The following is a 17,462-nucleotide window of genomic DNA, read 5'->3' as shown; positions in this document are numbered from 1 at the left end:
TATTGACGTTATAAAAGTTGTCATGAGTGCTGTAATATCTGGGGTAATTACCAGTGCATGGCAAGGCGCGAGTTATAGTTACCTTAGGCTGCGAATGATAGTTACTTGAAATAATTCTAACTGCAAATTTCTCTGGTTTTGTGCGAGTAAATTCAGAACCTAACTACAACATCCCTGTAACCTTTGTTTTTTCTAAGTGACTTTCTATTGTTTTTTTAATTCTCTTTCCTAACTATAACGTCCCTGTAACCTTTGTTTTTTTTGTTGGATTTCTTTTTTTTTAAATGTAAAGTACTGTACGTTATTCCAACCACCACCATACACGGCATTTGTCCAACCCCCTATAACCACCCAACCCCTCCCCCTATGGCAGGGAGTTGGCTGCAGGACCTGTGTCTCTGGGTGTGAGAAATAGGTGTGAGAGGGTGTCTCTGGGTGTGACAGTGGCTGTGAGAGTGTCTGACTGGGTGTGAGAGTGGGTGTGAAAGGGTCTATGTGGGTGTGAGAGGGGATGTGACATTGTGTGATTGCACTCCAATAGATGGAAGATGCATTCCCCTCCATGAAGGATTTCAGATGTTTTTTAATTTGGAATTGTAGAGTAAACACACTTGCTTTGCCTTTGCCAACACCAAGAGTTAGGATCATTTGTCCTTTCCAGAAGTGAAGCTTCAACTGGGACACCTGCTACTTTATATTTGTAAGTGCTTCCTGTTGAGGTTTAATTTCTGTAAAATGAGCTTTATGACCAAAAAGGAAACCCACCTGCTTGTTTTTCCAACAAGAGTCCACTGTTTTGTCCAAAATGTCTATCCAACTGGAGCACTTTCTACTCATTAGTAAGTACTACTTGTTGGCTCAAAGTCCAGAGTGGGAAGGGGGACATGGCCTACCTCCCTCCGCCAATTTCAGCCTTTATGGACCCCTTAACCTGAGGTCCAGCCATCTCTCCTGAGGCACCCAGTGTGCAATGGCACTGCGGTGGGAGCATCAAGGCTTCTGTGGTCCCAGCCAGCTCTACACCTCCTGTGTGAGCTGGCATTGCTGTCACATTCAAGGAGCCGCTAAACATGCAGCTCCCTTTCTTTAAGAGCAATAGTTTTCTCAGTTTGGGAAACAGAGGAAACCCCCACTTCCAGCAGGCAAGAGCTGTTTGACTGCTCTCACTTGCTGGAACCGGAGTGTTTGCTCTGACTTGGTGGGAGATGTCAACACTCCCACCAAGTCAAAACAGCTATGTCCGGGGTGGAGAGGGGGGGGAAGTACCCAGGACATAACTAAAGACGGCCCTATAAGGTGGTAGTCCCCAGGGCCATCTATGGCTCCTCAAAGGCCCCTATTCAAACTTTGAATTTAGCCCCAAGGATGTGGTGGTACCAGGGCCGGGGTCCTCAATGGACCCCATCTTCTTTTATTTCAGCCTCCGGGTGGCGCTGGTCACTGGGGCTGTGGGGGTGTGTGTGCCCCTTAATTGTTTGAAATTGCCCCAGGGAGGTGGCATTCACCAGGAGCAGAGGGGTGGCATGCCCCCCCCAATTCCAATAGAATTTTAGCCCCTCGGATGTGGCAGTTCCCAGGGCCTGGGGGGGGGGTCCACTGGACCCCTCCTTCTATATTTCAAACACTTTGTCCCAGAGAGGTGGTGGTCCTTGGGGCTGTGGATGAGGGCTCATGACCCCCAGCATATAATCAAAACAGCCCTGGAGAGGTGGCGGTGCCCAGGGTATGGGAGGGGTTCCGCAGGTCCTCCCCATTATAATTAAGTCATTTTGCCCCAGGAAGGTGATGCCACTGAGATTTAATGATAATCTTGTAAGCCTTCTCTGGGTCCCCCAGGAATTGGGCACTTCAGTCATTAAACATCATGGCGTTCACAATGCCTCCACCATTTACCCACTTGACAAGGCACTCCACAACTCTACAGTGACATTTCCACAAACTCATGTAGTATGGATTGCAGTGTATTCTTGATAAAGGTACGTCCCATGCAGTGATGCTCCTGTTACCTTGCTTGTATTTGAGACACTCTTCATGGTGCTGGTATTTCAGCCTTAGCCCATTTATGTAGTAGATTTCTTGTGAAATCACTGGAAAGAGAAAGAAAAACAGAGAGGAGGTAGCAGCAGAGCCAGAAAGTAAAGAGAGGCTATAAAGAGAAGCCTGAAATAGAGTGCATGGATTGAAGACCCTTATGAAAGAAAAACAATGATAACTGGAGAAGTGGGCTATTAAGAATCACCCACCCACACCACAATTTTTTTAAAGACGTAAAGACATCACATAGAAAACAATTCGTTAAAAACTTCATGGTATTAACACAATACAACTTTTTTTTTAAAACAGCTAAAGTTTAGGTTAGCCATAGGGTTCACATGACAACGTTTCAGCTTGACTATGTAACGTGGTAGTGCATTTTTTGACAACTATCTAAAACATAACTATCAGAAATCAAATCCACAGGGGGTAGTTGTCCTTGATGCAGCAGGTGAAGTAGCGCTGGGGCCCAGAGGTCTATGGACCCAATGGGCACTGATTATTGCTGCTTTTTTACAATTCAAACAGTAACTAGGGGGGTTATTTCCTTCTTTGCACTAGCATCCATGACACACTTGCTGCTCTTCTAATCAAATATGTTAATTTACACACTGCTGAAAACATGTCAGGAGTTAAGCAATTCTAATTCTCTTTATCAGCTAACCCTGAGACCTTGCATATTTGTGTTTTGCCATTTTTCACATACAAAATGACCAAAAATCAAACATTTTTTTTTGTCTTTTTGAAGCAGAAACATGTTGGTAGGGGCAGAAAGCCCATATACGTTTTTACCTGCTTGGTAACTTAAATTATTTGGGTAGGAAGCATGTGTCTGTTTTCGAAATGTTTAGATCTGAACAAGCACTAAACAGACACTTTGCAGGTGATCATTTTATGAATGCATTTTCAAAGAACAGTGAACTTAACTAGACTGTTGACAGGGATCAACACCAGTGCATTCGGACAGCAGAGGAAAACCATTTAAACCAAAAATAATTGTTACTGGAAATAAATCACTCAGGGGGTCATTATGACCCCGGTGGTAGCTGGTAGGGTGGCGGTGGTACTGCCAACAGGCTGGCGGTACATACCGCCATATTATGACATTGACGGGTTGGCTGCAGCCAACCCGCCAATTTACCATTCATACCGCCATGGCGGTAGCACCCGCCGGGCCCGAGATAGCAATCTCCAGCCCAGTGGCTGCTAGAGTACTGCCGGCAGCATTTTGAGCCAGCCTACCGCCATGGTTTTCATTGCGTTAGCAATGTTATGAAAACCATGGCGGTAGGCCTTACCAGTGACAGGGAATTCCTTCCCTGTCACTGGTAGGAGGCTCACCCACCCCCCAAACACTCTCCAGATGCCCCCTCCATCCATGCTCCCGCCTGTCGATGCTCTACCCCCCATACAGGCACACACTTGCAGACACGCACCACGCATATACCCACACACTCTCACTGGCATACACGCATTCATTCATGCACACATCCATTCATACTCGTACACATCTGTACACACATTCACACTGACATGCAGACCCGAATTCACATTTCCACTCTTACACGCATTCACACACATGCATACACCCACACAAACAACACTACACACACAGACACATTCATGCACACACTCACACATTGATACACACACACACACAACACCCCTCTCCCCCCTCCCCTGTTGGAAGCCCAACTTACCTGCATCCAGGTGGTCTTCCGTCAGGGAATGGAATGGGGTGTGGCTACCGCCAGCAACGCCCGCCAGCAGAACACCGCCAAGCCGTTTCATATGTCATGATATTGCTGGCGGCGGTCTACTGGCGTGGCGATGCTGGTGGTAGCAGCGCCACCTTCCCACCATGAGCCAGTATGGCCACGGCTGGATTTCTGCCCTTCTTGTGGCAGAAGTCCGGCTGTGGTCATAATTTGGCAAACGGATGGTAGCCGCAGTGACGGTCTTTTGGCGACCATCACGGCGGCAGTAGGCGGTTTATACCACCAATGTCATAATGTGGGCCTCAGTGTCATAACTCTTCCGGACTGACGGGGTGATAAACATTAAAAACACAGGGCCCGATTCACAAGGTAAACTTAGACCAGAAGTATAAGTCTATGACTTTCGGTATTCACAGAGGTAGGTATCATGTAGTATCTTTATGTCTGCACTTGGGGAGAAGTTTCGACACTCGGGGATGAATCTCCTCAGGTGGAGACTCTGCACTCGAGGTGGAGACTCCGTACTCCAGCCAGTAAACAAGAAAATCTAGATGTACATCCAAAATGGCACAAAACACTTCACTGAAAATGTGAAATAGCTACATGTAGGGACTAGGCAGTTGCATGTGCTGATGTATAGTGTGTGTATTGCAGTTGTAAATGTTCAGTCAAAAACACACACCACCACAAGAATGTTGAAAAACATCACAAGGTCAAAAAGCCATCTTTTTATCACGTTTAACCCACATTTATGGGTCATGTAAGTCTTATGCCACTCTCAATCTAGGACCAAATATCAGATTGCTATTTTTCCCCTAAACACCATACCACACACACACACAAACACACACACAGACACATACACACACACACCTGTATCAGTGCTTACCAACCCCCCACCCCCACCCAGCTGGAAGTTGTTAGCCAATCGCAGCCTGGCTGCAGACATAAATTCAGAGCTGGAACACACAAACCCTTTCAAACCTTACAACATGTCTTTGAATGCGTTTGCTGGGTGGTCCTTGTCATTCAACAGAATGATGTATGGAGAAGAAGGGGTAGGAGGAAAGCAGAAATGACAGTTTCAGATTCAGTTTTTCCCCTTATGTCATCTTGGAGATGGTTTCTGAGTGAGAGAAGGATCTCGAGCCTGTGATCACCCGCTCCCGCGCCATCCCTGCCTATGTCAAGTTCCTTGCGGTTCTCAATTTCTTTGCCACTGGCTCATTCCAGAGGAAGTCCAGTGACAATGTGGCCACAATGATGCTTGCGTCAAGTTCTGAGCTGCATAAAAAGGAGAGTGCATCAGTACATGCGTATTCCACACACACTGGCAGGAAGGCAAATGGTTGCCAGGGATTTCTACAGCTTATCACGCTTTCTACATGTGGTTGGTGCAATTGACTGAACTCTTGTGGCACTTCAGCCACCTTGCCACAGTGCCTTCCGCAACAGACATCACTTGCAGTCCATCAATGTGCAGGGTGTGTGTGATGCCAGTGGGTGGGTACTTTGCAGATATGCAAGCAATGTTTCCAAATGGCACACATGACAACAACATATTCCACAGGTCACCTCTTCCCTGGCAGCTGGCAGCAGGAAAATTTGGCAACACGTGGCTTCTTGGTAAGTACTTAAACCACAGACAAGTTTGTATATGTGTTAAGTTGTTTTAATACACATCCATCATATTTAATATTTCTTGTGACACATACATGATGCCAACAGACACTGCATGTACCATTTGATATCTTAGCAACTTAATAAATTAAAAAAGGATATGCACCAAAATATGTACATTTTCTTCCTTAAGTGATGATGCATATGCAATCACCCATCATCTACTCACATCATGCAGACCTGCAATCACTGTTCCTCTGTGTAGGTACAATGGGGACACATACGGACACGAGCCATCATAGAGCACACCTTTGGACTACTAAAGTTGTGATTCAGATGTCTTGACCATATAGGGGGTGTGGTGCTGTACTCACTGACATGATGTGTAAGATAATAGTAGCCTGTTGTGTCTTACACAACATTGCAGTACATCAGGTCATACATATACATTTGAAGCCTCACCTATGTTTGAATTCAGGTAACAGGACCATTTTACCTAACAGAGGGCAGGGCATGCAGGTGCCTGGCCAGCTTGTTGACACTTTTTCTCTCGAGTCAGTAGTTGTATTATGGTCTTTATGTGGTTGCACAGGCTGTTGTCAATGATGATTGATGGACATTTAACCCTCTGTCCATAAAATCTATCTTGAGACTACTCGGTAAGCCATATATATAATTTGTCAACAACAGATGTTTTCAATAGTCAAAAGTCCCTGCTACAGATTTTGTGCCCATGTCAGTGTTTAGTGTTGACAAAGTCACAAATGACTCCATTTTATAAAGGGAGTAAATGCTAATGCATTTGAGTGATCTTCCTGGACAATAGACAACTTAACCTTTGTCCAGACCAAGTGTCACAAGGATTGTTGCCTATTCATAGAGTTAGTGAGGTTTGGCACTGTGTAAAAGAAGGAAACCTATAGGTATATGTAAAATTGAAAATTGTACAAGTAAATGTCAACCTTAGATTTGTAAGATTCCCATACTCCATACAAGCACATTCCCCATTGATTATATGGGTCTTGCTGTGTGGCACACTGTACTTTGGACAGTGGCCCTTAAACACATGTGACATGGAGGGGTCAAGCAGTGTTGTGAACTTGGGGGAATATTTACTAAAAAGTGGTGCAGTACAGTGCAGCAAGTCACCTTCCTATGCTGCATCACTGGGAAAGGGGAGGAATAAGCTGTATCAAAGGCACATGGCAAATTCTTGTCCTTTCCCCCTTTGCTGGTGCTTAATAGGCTACCTCCACCTGGGGAGGCATAAGGTCTTGACCCTTTCCCAGATTTAGATGGTCTTTTAGATCCGGGGATGTGTCAAAACCCATGGGTGTTGTGTGTAAACACCCACCACAATACCCATGGAACGAATAACAGGGCAGCGTAGTGCACTAAAAGTCACACAAAGTGGCTTTTTGTGACTTCATAAATCTGACTTTGAGCCTTGCGTCATGCATGTACCACTTTGCGTGGTGCAAACATGATGCAACAATCTCATACATATGCCCCTTACTGTTAGCCCTGCTTAATTCAGCTGCTGGATGGCAGAGCTTCTTTCTTGGTGGTGAGGATGGCTCCGAATAAGCTTAAAATGGCTGCCTGCAATTTATGGAGTGAGTTTCCTGCTTTTTTCTGACCGTGTGTCATTTCTCATAGTAAATCTATGTTTACAGATTTGACTATGGAATCTCCGCCCTGAGTGTGGGAAACTCTGCACACTGAGCAGAGATTCCACAGTTGGACCAGAACCAGCAATATGAAAATGACAAACATGAAATAAACAGCAGGAAGTTCATCACAGGAAGCTCCTGACAACCCCTTTATGATCATGCTGAGCCATCCTCACGTTCAAACAAGATCTTCTGCCATCCTGCTGCTCTGTGTACTTAACCGGTGTCCCAACATGGCTAAGCGACTTGATGACAAGGGACCCCCTTTCAGCAAAACAAAATAGAACATCTTAGCTGAGGGAGTGCTTGATAAGTACTCTTAGCTTTATGAGGACCCATAGGAACAGCTGTGTATTGCAACACACAATAGAGGCTGGCAAGACATTGCATTGCTCTGTAGTGCAGTGGTGTATATCATCAGCGAGTCAGAATGTGTAGGAAGTGCTGGGAGGACCTAGAAGCCAGGCACATATAAAGACCCATGACCTAATGGGTCTGTCCATACAGCCACACTTTCAGAGGCTGTGCCTCAGCCCACTGTATGGGAAGGTCCTGAGAACAGTCTGGCCCACCCTCCATGCTCAGCTGGAGGAGTATAAGCAGCAGAGAGCTGGTAAGCGCATGAACTGCTTTATGTGCCTAGTAGTATTTGTGATTGGTGAAAGAGATGTAACATCATATTTCTGTCCCCATTCACCCTGTATGCATAATTAATATAATGCAATTGGAATATTGTTTAAAGAGAAAATTCTGGGACTTGTAGTGTACTAAACACCAATAGATATTTTTCCAATACAGATGCATGTTACCTCCTGGTCGGCATCTGTTGCCCTACCCTGTGCGGCTCCTCCTGTTGCTGCTGCTGTTGCCTCTGCATTGAGCAAACTGAGAGTCTGCCTGGATTTCAATTCTAGGCCTACCTCCACCCACAGGCTCCTGCCTACACCTTAGCCCTGGTGGCATAGTGGCCATCTGCAGGTGGGTATCTACTGTCTCTCTTTACTCCTGATTTTGCTTCTGCCTTTACTTCTGCTATTTACTTCTGCTTTTGTTGTCTGTCTTTTGTTCCATCTTTTTTCCTCTTGTCTCTTTCTCACTCCTTTCACTCTCCCTGTGTTTTCCCTGCGCTGCTGCTGCCACTGGTGCCCCTGCGGCCCTTCCCCCTGCGAAACACTTTTTCCACCTCCCACCTGACCAGACCCACGCCTCACTCCCCTTCTTAATGGCAGCCACTGCACACTGAGAGGGCGACTCCTCTGACCTCCTGTTCAGCAACTATGCCCTCCCCTGTGCAGCTCCACCTGTTGCTGCTGCTGCTGCCTCTATCGAACTGAGAGTCTGTCTGACCCTCAGTTCTAGGCCCACCTCCACCCGCAGGCTCCAGCCTATGCTTCATCCCTGGTGGCCTAGTGGCCACCTGCAAGTAAGTTTCTCCTGTCTCTCTTTACTTCTGCCTTTACTTCAGTTTTTTACTTCTGCTTTTATTTTCTGTCTTTTATTCCATCTTTTTCCCTCTTGTCTCTTTCTCTCTCCAGGCATTTTCCCAGTGCCCCTGCTGCCCTTGTGGCACGCCCCTCCACCTCTCTGAAATGCTTTTCCCACCTTCCTGCCTCCCAGCTGACCAGACAATCCACCTCCTTCCCCTTCTTAATGGCAGCCACTGGTGCACCAAAGGCTTGCCAAAGGCAAGCCCGTCTGTGCCCGTCCATGCCTGGACCACACCCAGCACCATGGACCATGGTCCTCACTCCATCTGCCGGTTTGTTGCCAACACTCTATGCACCCTCAACCCGGGAAGATCCTCAGCCTGCCAGCTAGCGGACACAAGGAACACTTATGAACATTTTTAATGCATGCTCCTGCACCCTCCAAGGACCACCTCACGATCCCCTACCAAGTATGGACGACCACCTCAAGTGCATACTCTCAACACATGCTCCCTTGTCAAGCATGGAGTAGAAGTCTGGGACTTCCTCGACCCAGGCTTCCCAGACGTCGCCTTCTTCACAGCGACATGGATCACCCCCACCTCTGCCCCGCATATCATCACAGCCATTCCAGAATACTACAAAATCATCCACAAGGACAGAGCCAATTGGCCTGGTACAGGCATTACCATAGTCTACAAGAATACCCTCCGCCTGGCAACCACCAAAGAGTAACCGTCTCAGGCAACCCATGAACACCTACACTTCCAGATTAAGACCAACTCCTCCCTCTGTGGCACACTTATCTACAGACCGCTCAGACCCCACTCCCAATTCTGCAAAGACACCGCCGACCTCATCACCCCCTAAGCGCTTACCTCCTCCGACTACATAATACCCGGCAAACTCAACTTTCACCTTGATACCTACAATGACCCCAACATCACAACTTCCTGGACAACCTCACAAGTGAGTCCACTTTACCTTCACAAAGAACACTACACCACACTATGTCCCCTGCCCCCTCGGCACACACTGAGGCAAGGTTACAGAAGTCAGCTCACCAAGGCTCTGAATCACTCCCTCCCACTGGACGCAGAAGACTCTTATGAAGCAACACGCAATCTACACCACTGGTTATTGGAATGCATCAACAATGCAGCCCCCATAAGGAAACCTCCAGGAAACTGACATAACAAAACACCTAAATGGTTTATGGTAGACCTAAAAGGATCCAAACGCCTCTGCAGACCACTGGAATGGAAATGGAAAAACAGCAGATCAACCGAAGACTGCACAGCCTAAAAGAATGTAGTCACCACGCACCACTGGAACATCAGAGCCACCAAAAAAGCCACCATTCAAGAATGCCTCAGCACCAGTGCTGATAACAGCAAAGAGCTCTTCGCCATCATCACAGAGTTCACGAACCCTGGAACAGACACTTCATCCATTTCTTCCTCCCAAGACCTCTGCGACAACCTCACCACCTTTTTGCACTGAAAAGTCCAGGACATTTACGAAGGCTTCAGTAACCAAAACCTGCCCAAACCACCCACTAACACCACCACGGACCCCGCACCACACCAGATCCTGAACTCATGGACCCGCATCACCAAAGAGGACACCAAAAGACTTATGAACTCCATTCACTTGGAAGCACTCTGTGATCCGTGCCCTCAACCTATCTTCAACCTGGCCAGTTCCACCATAGCACCTGAGCTCTGCTGAACTATCAACCGATCCTTCGAGAGCACCACCTTCCCATAAGACTGGAAGCACACAAGTTCAACCTACTGCTGACCCAAGGGAGCTGAAAACTACAGACCAATCTCTCTGCTCCCTTTCCCAGCCAAAGTAACGGAAAAGGCCATCAACTTCAACTCACCGAATTCCTCTTGCCACACCAAATCCTAGACCCATCCCAATCCAGATTCAGAAGCAACACTACAACGAAACAGTACTCCTACCAGCCACCAACAACATACGTATCATACTAGACCACAGAGGCATGGCTGTACTCATTCCCCTTGACCTCTACCCTATGTTTGACATTGTCTCCCATGCCACCCTCTGTGACAGACTACATACCGCCGACATCTGAAATAAAAGCACTGGATTTGATCAGGTCCTTCCTCACTGGAAGAACAGAGAGTGTCTGATTACCACTATTCAAGTCTGACCCCACAGACACATGCTGACAAGTGCCCCAAGGTTCATCACTCAGCCCAATGCTTTTTAACATCTACATGGTCCCGCTAGCCAAGATCATCAAACAACACAGGATAAACATAATTTCCTGTGCCAATGATACCCAACTGATCCTCTCTCTGTCCGATGACTCTGCAAAGATCAAGAGAATTTTCTACAATGGGATGATATCAGTCGCCGCCTGGATAGCAGCCAGCTCCCTCAAACTCAACTCAGACAATATAGAGATCCTCATAAACAGCTCTACCTCTTCCGCCTGGAAGAACTCCTGGTGGCCCACCACACTGAGAAATACCCCTGCTCCCACAGACCACGCTCACAATCTGGCAACATCCTGTACTCCTCCCTATTCATGACTCGCCAAGTCAACGCCATCTCACATGCTTCCACATCCTCCTTAGAGCAACTGGAATATTGTTTAAAGAGGGCATTGTGGGACTTGCAGTGTACTAAACTCCATTTGGATATTTTTCCAATACAGATGCATGTTAATGAATATATGGACTTACAATATCATGGCTACTCAACTACGACTCAACTAGGGACCTTATAAATGTTGCATCTAATGTTGCAGGAATGGCTTGCGCAATGTCTAGTGCTGGTATATGAGCAGTTTGGATGCTGGATGCTGTGTGTGTGTATTTATTTCTAGGATGAACATAATACTGTTGGATAGTTAAGTGGAGGCTGACTTTGTGATACTTGTCTCACTCAAAATGATACAAAGGAATTAAAGAGAAACGGCATACACACATCTTCTCTGCAGTGGCACATATGTAATTTCTAATATCTAGGTTGGTGTTCAAACTATGCACATGTGGTTACCAGTATACGGCACAGACAAAGCTGTCTTGACATGATAAATGAAGCACTTGCCATGCAGACTGTCTCATTTTCTCAAGGGATATTCCAATATTTAGAATCACATCTTTGCCAAGGTCAAATCCAAGGCCTTGTTTTTATAGGTACACCCTATTTTGCATGTATGTAGTCTTTCAGTATGCTGCAAAGAAGATTAAATTGATAGTAAGTATAAAACAGCTGAGTCTGCACATTACATGATACTCCTGGATCCACTTTTAGGTGTGGATATATCCATCCAGTCTGTGTCCCATCTCCACTTGTAAACGTATAAAATGGAAGATAATGGAATTTTAATGCTGAAGGTGGGGGTTAGTAAATACTAAAGAGTACACTTGAAACAGACGTTATTGTTTGAGTAATTGCAGGTCATTACAGTGATAATACACATACTTCTGGGTTCATAAACACATCATGGCCTAGTTAGATCAAAGGTGTACAAAATCTGCCCTTACTTAACCGCTTCTGTGCCTTGGACGAGGTGACCTCGTCCAAGGCTACAGTTCCCGTGTGCCTTGGACGAGGCTAGCGCGCCCCCACAGTGCACCCCCCTGCCCCCCCAAGGCGGGGATGGAAGGGGAAGACCTTCACCTTCCACCCCCGACCCCCCCCCGGCAATCTGATGACGTCAGTGCGCGCACAGCGTCAAGTGTTGCCTGGATGCGCTGGAAGCCATTTGCTTCCAGCGCATCGAGGGGAAAGGAACTCTAAAGGTGAGTCCTTTCCTTTTTGGGGGTTTTGGGGGGGGGGAAACAGACACGGGGGAAAGGAAAGGGTTTTTCCTTTCCCCCTGTGCCTGTTTTCACTAGATTCCTGCTCCACGAACGCGGGCAGGGCCCGCGATCGTGGAGCAGGAATCTCCACTAGCCACCAGGGATTTTTCCAGGTCTGTTTCTTTTGGGGGCGACCCCTTGGGCAAGGGTCGCCCCCCTGGGGGGCAATTCTTTTTAGTATTTCGCCCCCCGCTGGGAGCAGATCGCCGATTTTTTGGCAGATCTGCCCCAGGGGGGGCGAAATCCACTAGACACCAGGGATTTTGTTTTGTTTCTGTATTTTGGGGGCGATACCTTGGGCAAGGGTCGACACCCCGGGGGTCAATTTGTTTTTGTGTTTTGCCCCCCCCCTGGGGGCAGATCGCCTTTTTTTTGGCCGATCTGCCCCCGGGAGGGGGGGGGCGAAATCCACTAGACACCAGGGATTTATTTTTTAGAGAAAAGTTTCTTTTGGGGGCCACCACTTGGGCAAGGGTCGCCCCCCTGGGGGGCTATTTTTTTTAGTATTTCGCCCCCCCCGGGGGCAGATCGCCGATTTTTCAGCGGATCTGCCCCCAGGAGGGGGTGAAATCCACTAGTCATCAGGGATTTTGTTTTTATTGTGTTTTTTGGGGGCAACCCCTTGGGCAAGGGTCGCTCCCCTGGAGGGCTATTTTTTTTTCTGTTTTGGCCCTCCCCGATGGCAGACCAGCCATTTTTTTGGATGATCTGGCCCCCGGGGGGGGGGTGGAAGCACACTAGGCACCAGGGATTGTGTGGTGTGTGTGTGTGTGTGGTGTGTGTTTGGGAGCACCCCTTGGGCAACGGTCGCCCCCCCCAAAGTGGGGAAAGTTCGTATTGGCCATATCTGCCCCCAAGGAGGGCAGAAACCACCAATACGCCAGGGATTTATTTTTTTTCCCCTTTTTTTTGTTTTGTGCTGGGGGTGCCCCCTTTGGGAAGGGTCGCCCCCTAAAGGGGGCACAAAGGTGTTGCCCATTTCTGCCACACGCACACCGCCAGCATATAGGCCAATTTTTTATGCCCATCTGCCCCCGAGGGGGGCAGGATCCACTTAGGTACCAGGGACAACTTCTAAGTTCTTGGTGGTGGGGTGTTTGTCAACTGGCGAAGTATTTGTATTTGTGTTTATAACAATTTATTTCTTCTTTTTCTTCTAGTTCAACGCTTTTGCTTCCTTTGCTGTGGATCCTTGCGGTTTTGGCAGTAGTTGTCCTGCGGTTTGCATAGTTGCATGTTTTAGGTAAGTGAAAGCAATTTACTCCAAAGGAGTATTGTTGACATGCATGAATGACATGTTTGTAGGTGGTGTACTAAATGCAGTATTGTGTGTTTGAAATTGTCCTTAGATCTGAGCACAATGATATTTGTGTTGTCATATGTCTAATTTGCTTTTTTCTTTTTAGTTGGATATCATTGGTGATTGCTGTGTCTGTGCAGAGTAGTTGCTTGGTGAGTAGCTTTTTCAGGCAAGTGAGTGGTATACTTTTTTTAGTACATAACTCTTTGTGATAAAGCTACACTTTGTTTATTACTTATTTTAGTGCTAGCTGTTGTTGGCAATCCATTTGTTGTTAGTGAGGATCATGGCTAGCCGCAGAGTGACCGCTCAGCAGGTTGTTTGCATGCTCTTTGAGTCGTCTTCAGACCATGATTACGACACTGACTCTGCATCTGAGGCAGAGGAGGAAGCAGGAGATTCTGGAAGTGAGTTTTCTGTCCGAGAGTATTCTTCTGATGAGGAAGCTACTCTCAGTGCAGATGAAGGGCCTGTGTTAGAGGAGGACATTGATGTGCCAAGAGTGCAGCAGCCTGGGGCTGAAGGGTTTCCCATTAGAACACCTGACACCTGGATTGCCCCAAACATGGAGCAGCCACAGTTACCTGCATTTACTGGTCTCCCAGGGTGTAGAGTTAATACGGAAAACTTTTTGCCTGTCCATTTCTTTCACTTGTTTATGGACGATGTATTTTTGGAAGAGATTATGGAGCAGACAAATGTGTATGAAGAGCAATATTTGCGGGACAACGCTGCCAGACTTAAGCCTCAGTCTAGAGCTACTCAGTGGGTTCCCACATATCTGGAAGAGATGAAAAAGTTTTTAGGTTTGTCTTTTTTTGATGGGGTTGATCAGGAAGCCGTCACTGGCTTCTTATTGGTCTACTAGTCCCTTGATGGCAACAGCTATATTTCCTGCAACTATGACATGTAATCGGTATTTGCTTCTTCTTCGTATGCTGCATTTTGTAGACAATGCTTTAGCCTTGCCACGAGATCACCCTGATTGTGACCGTCTTTTTAAGATTAGGCCTGTCCTTGATCATTTTGTGGATCGGTTTTCAGAGGTCTATGTTCCAGGCAAAGAGATAAGTGTGGACGAGTCTTTGGTCCATTTCAAGAGGCGTTTCGTTTTTAAGCAGTACATTCCTAGTAAAAGGGCACGGTATGGGATTAAATTGTATCTGCTGTCAGAAAGCAGTACAGGATATGTGTATAATTTCCGGGTCTACACTGGTAGGAATTCCAGTATTGACCCTCCTGGTTGTCCGCCCACTTTTGGAGTTAGCGAAAAAATTGTGTGGGAACTTGCTAGACGGCTGTTTAACAAAGGTCACCATTTGTACGTAGATAATTTCTGCAATGGAGTGCAGTTGTTCAAGGAGTTGTTTAGAGTGGACACTGTTGCTTGTGGCACAATCCGTTCTAACCGGAAAGGCTATCCACGGGAGCTTGTCTGTAAAAAACTTGAGAGGGGACAGTGCAGTGCCTTGCGGAATAATTTCAGACAGGAGGGATGTGTACATGCTATCTACCATCCATGATGAGAGTATTTCCCCTGTGACTGTTTTGAGTCAGGTTGCGGAAGTGCGCAAACCTGCGTGCATTTTGGACTACAATAGGCACATGGGTGGTGTTGATAGAGTAGATCAGAGGTTGGAACCTTACACTGCTCTTCGTAAGTCTTACGTGTAGTATAAAAAGTTGGCCCTACATTTATTTCATTTGGCAACTTTCAATGCCTTTATTGTATACAAGGATTGTTCACCTGAGTCAAAGATGACATTTGTTAAATTTCAGGAGTTGGTGATAGAAAGCCTTATTGTGGTGGAACCGGCAAGAGTTCCTGGAGTAGAAGTGGTGGAGGATGTGGCTAGATTGAAAGATCAGCACTTTCCAGATCACATTCCTCCCACTCCCAAAAAAGACTTGCCCACAAAGAAATGTAGAGTATGTGCCCAGAGATTAATCCGGAGGGAGAGCCGGATGTACTGCCCCGAATGCGCTTCAAAGCCTGGGCTGTGTGTGCCCAGCTGTTATATAAGTTACCACACAAAGAAAAACTTCTGGGAAATACCGTGAGCGTAAGCTGTCTGTTTTATATTTTCATATGTTTCACGGTTGGCATCTCTGTCATGTATTTAGTTAGAGCTTTTGTGTTTGAAGTTTTGTGCTTATTTTATAATTAGTTAGTGGTTTCTTTGTTGTTTATAAACAAAAAAAAGTGATGGCGGTGTGTGTGGGGTGGCGCTTGGCTGGCAGTGTGCGTGGGGTGGCGCTTGGCTGGCGGTGTGCGTGGGGTGGCGCTTGGCTGGCGGTGTGCGTGGTGTGGGGCTTGGAAGGCAGTGTGCGTGGGGTGGCGCTTGGCTGGCGGTATGCGTGGGGTGGCGCTTGGCTGGCGGTGTGCGTGTGGGGTGGGGCTTGGAAGGCGGTGTGCTTGGGGTGGGGCATGGCTGGCGGTGTGCTTGGGGTGGCACTTGGCTGGCGGTGCCAGCCAAAAGCCAGTCCACACTCCCATCAGCTGATGTGATTCTTGTATCAGGCATGTGGGCGTATGTAAATGATGGGCCCTTGAGTGGCGCGGTCTGTCGATGTGAGTGTTGTAATGTGCTGGGCCCGTGGCTGGTGGTGTGAATGGTCTTGTGCGTGTCATGTATGAAAGGTGTGTGAATGGACTGTAAAGTGGTTGGTGCCTTGTCGCGGCTTTACAGCTCACGAGCTGTGAGTCATTGGTTCAGTTTTTTGCCTTTCAGTTATTACCAGTGCATTTCATTTTTGTGAAATCTCTTGTTAATAAAATTTGATCCACTGAACCATCACTCACCCTCGTGCCAAATCCAACCAGTATGTGTGGTAAAAATGACAGAACCTGCTCCGCTGTAATCAGGCGTCGCAGCACACCTGTGACACGCTAGGTGCCTCGGGTGGGACCCCGATGATGAAGCATGCCACAAACTTGGTTGGTGGGTGCGGGGTCTTTTTCACATAACCTAAGTGTGTTTCTTTTCACAATTTTAGTGTTTGGCACATCACGGACGTTTGTGCACACATCAAAATGATATATTACAAAACTACCTGTGTTTGGGGGGGAGGGGCCACCTATGTTTTTGGTCCTGGGTGCGGCCTTCATCTAGCGAAACCTACAAAACCCAGACATTTTTTAAAACTAGACACCCCAAGGAGTCCAGGGAGGTGTGGCTTGCGTGCCTCCCCCAACATTTTCTTACCCAGACTCCTCTGTAAACCTCAAAATTTGCTTAAAAAAGCATATTTTCCTGACTTTTCTTAGTAGGATCACCGCTCCAGCACAAAATTCCTACTCCCCAGTTTTCCCCTCAGTCTCCCAAGTAAAATGACACCTCACTTATGTGGGTCCCCAAAGCAGAGTCCGTCTAAAGATGTATAAAAGAATATGTCCTTATAAACTCGCTGTGCTATCCCCTCTATCTCTACAAGTTTTGGGCCTTATTTTGTTGCAGGCACCTTGCCCACCCACAGAAGTGAGGTATCATTTTTATCGGGAGACTTGGGGGAACGCTGGGTGGAAGGAAATTTGTGGCTTCTCTCAGATTCCAGAACTTTCTGTCACCGAAATGAGAGGAAAAGGTGTTTTTTTAGCCACATTTTGAGGTTTGCAAAGGAATCTGGGTAACAGAACCTGGTCAGAACCCCACAAGTCACCCCATCTTGGATTCCCCTAGGTCTCTAGTTTTCAAAAATGCACAGGTTTGGTAGGTTTCCCTAGGTGCCGGCTGAGCTACAGGCCAAAATCCACAGGTAGGCACTGTTTTCTATGAAAAAATGTGATGTGTCCACGTTGTGTTTTGGGCCATTTCCTGTTGCGGACGCTAGGCCTACCCACACAA

The sequence above is a fragment of the Pleurodeles waltl genome, chromosome 2_2, assembly GCF_031143425.1.
Source record: "Pleurodeles waltl isolate 20211129_DDA chromosome 2_2, aPleWal1.hap1.20221129, whole genome shotgun sequence".
In the NCBI taxonomy this organism is placed as follows: domain Eukaryota; kingdom Metazoa; phylum Chordata; class Amphibia; order Caudata; family Salamandridae; genus Pleurodeles; species Pleurodeles waltl.
This window is presented reverse-complemented; position numbering follows the sequence as displayed.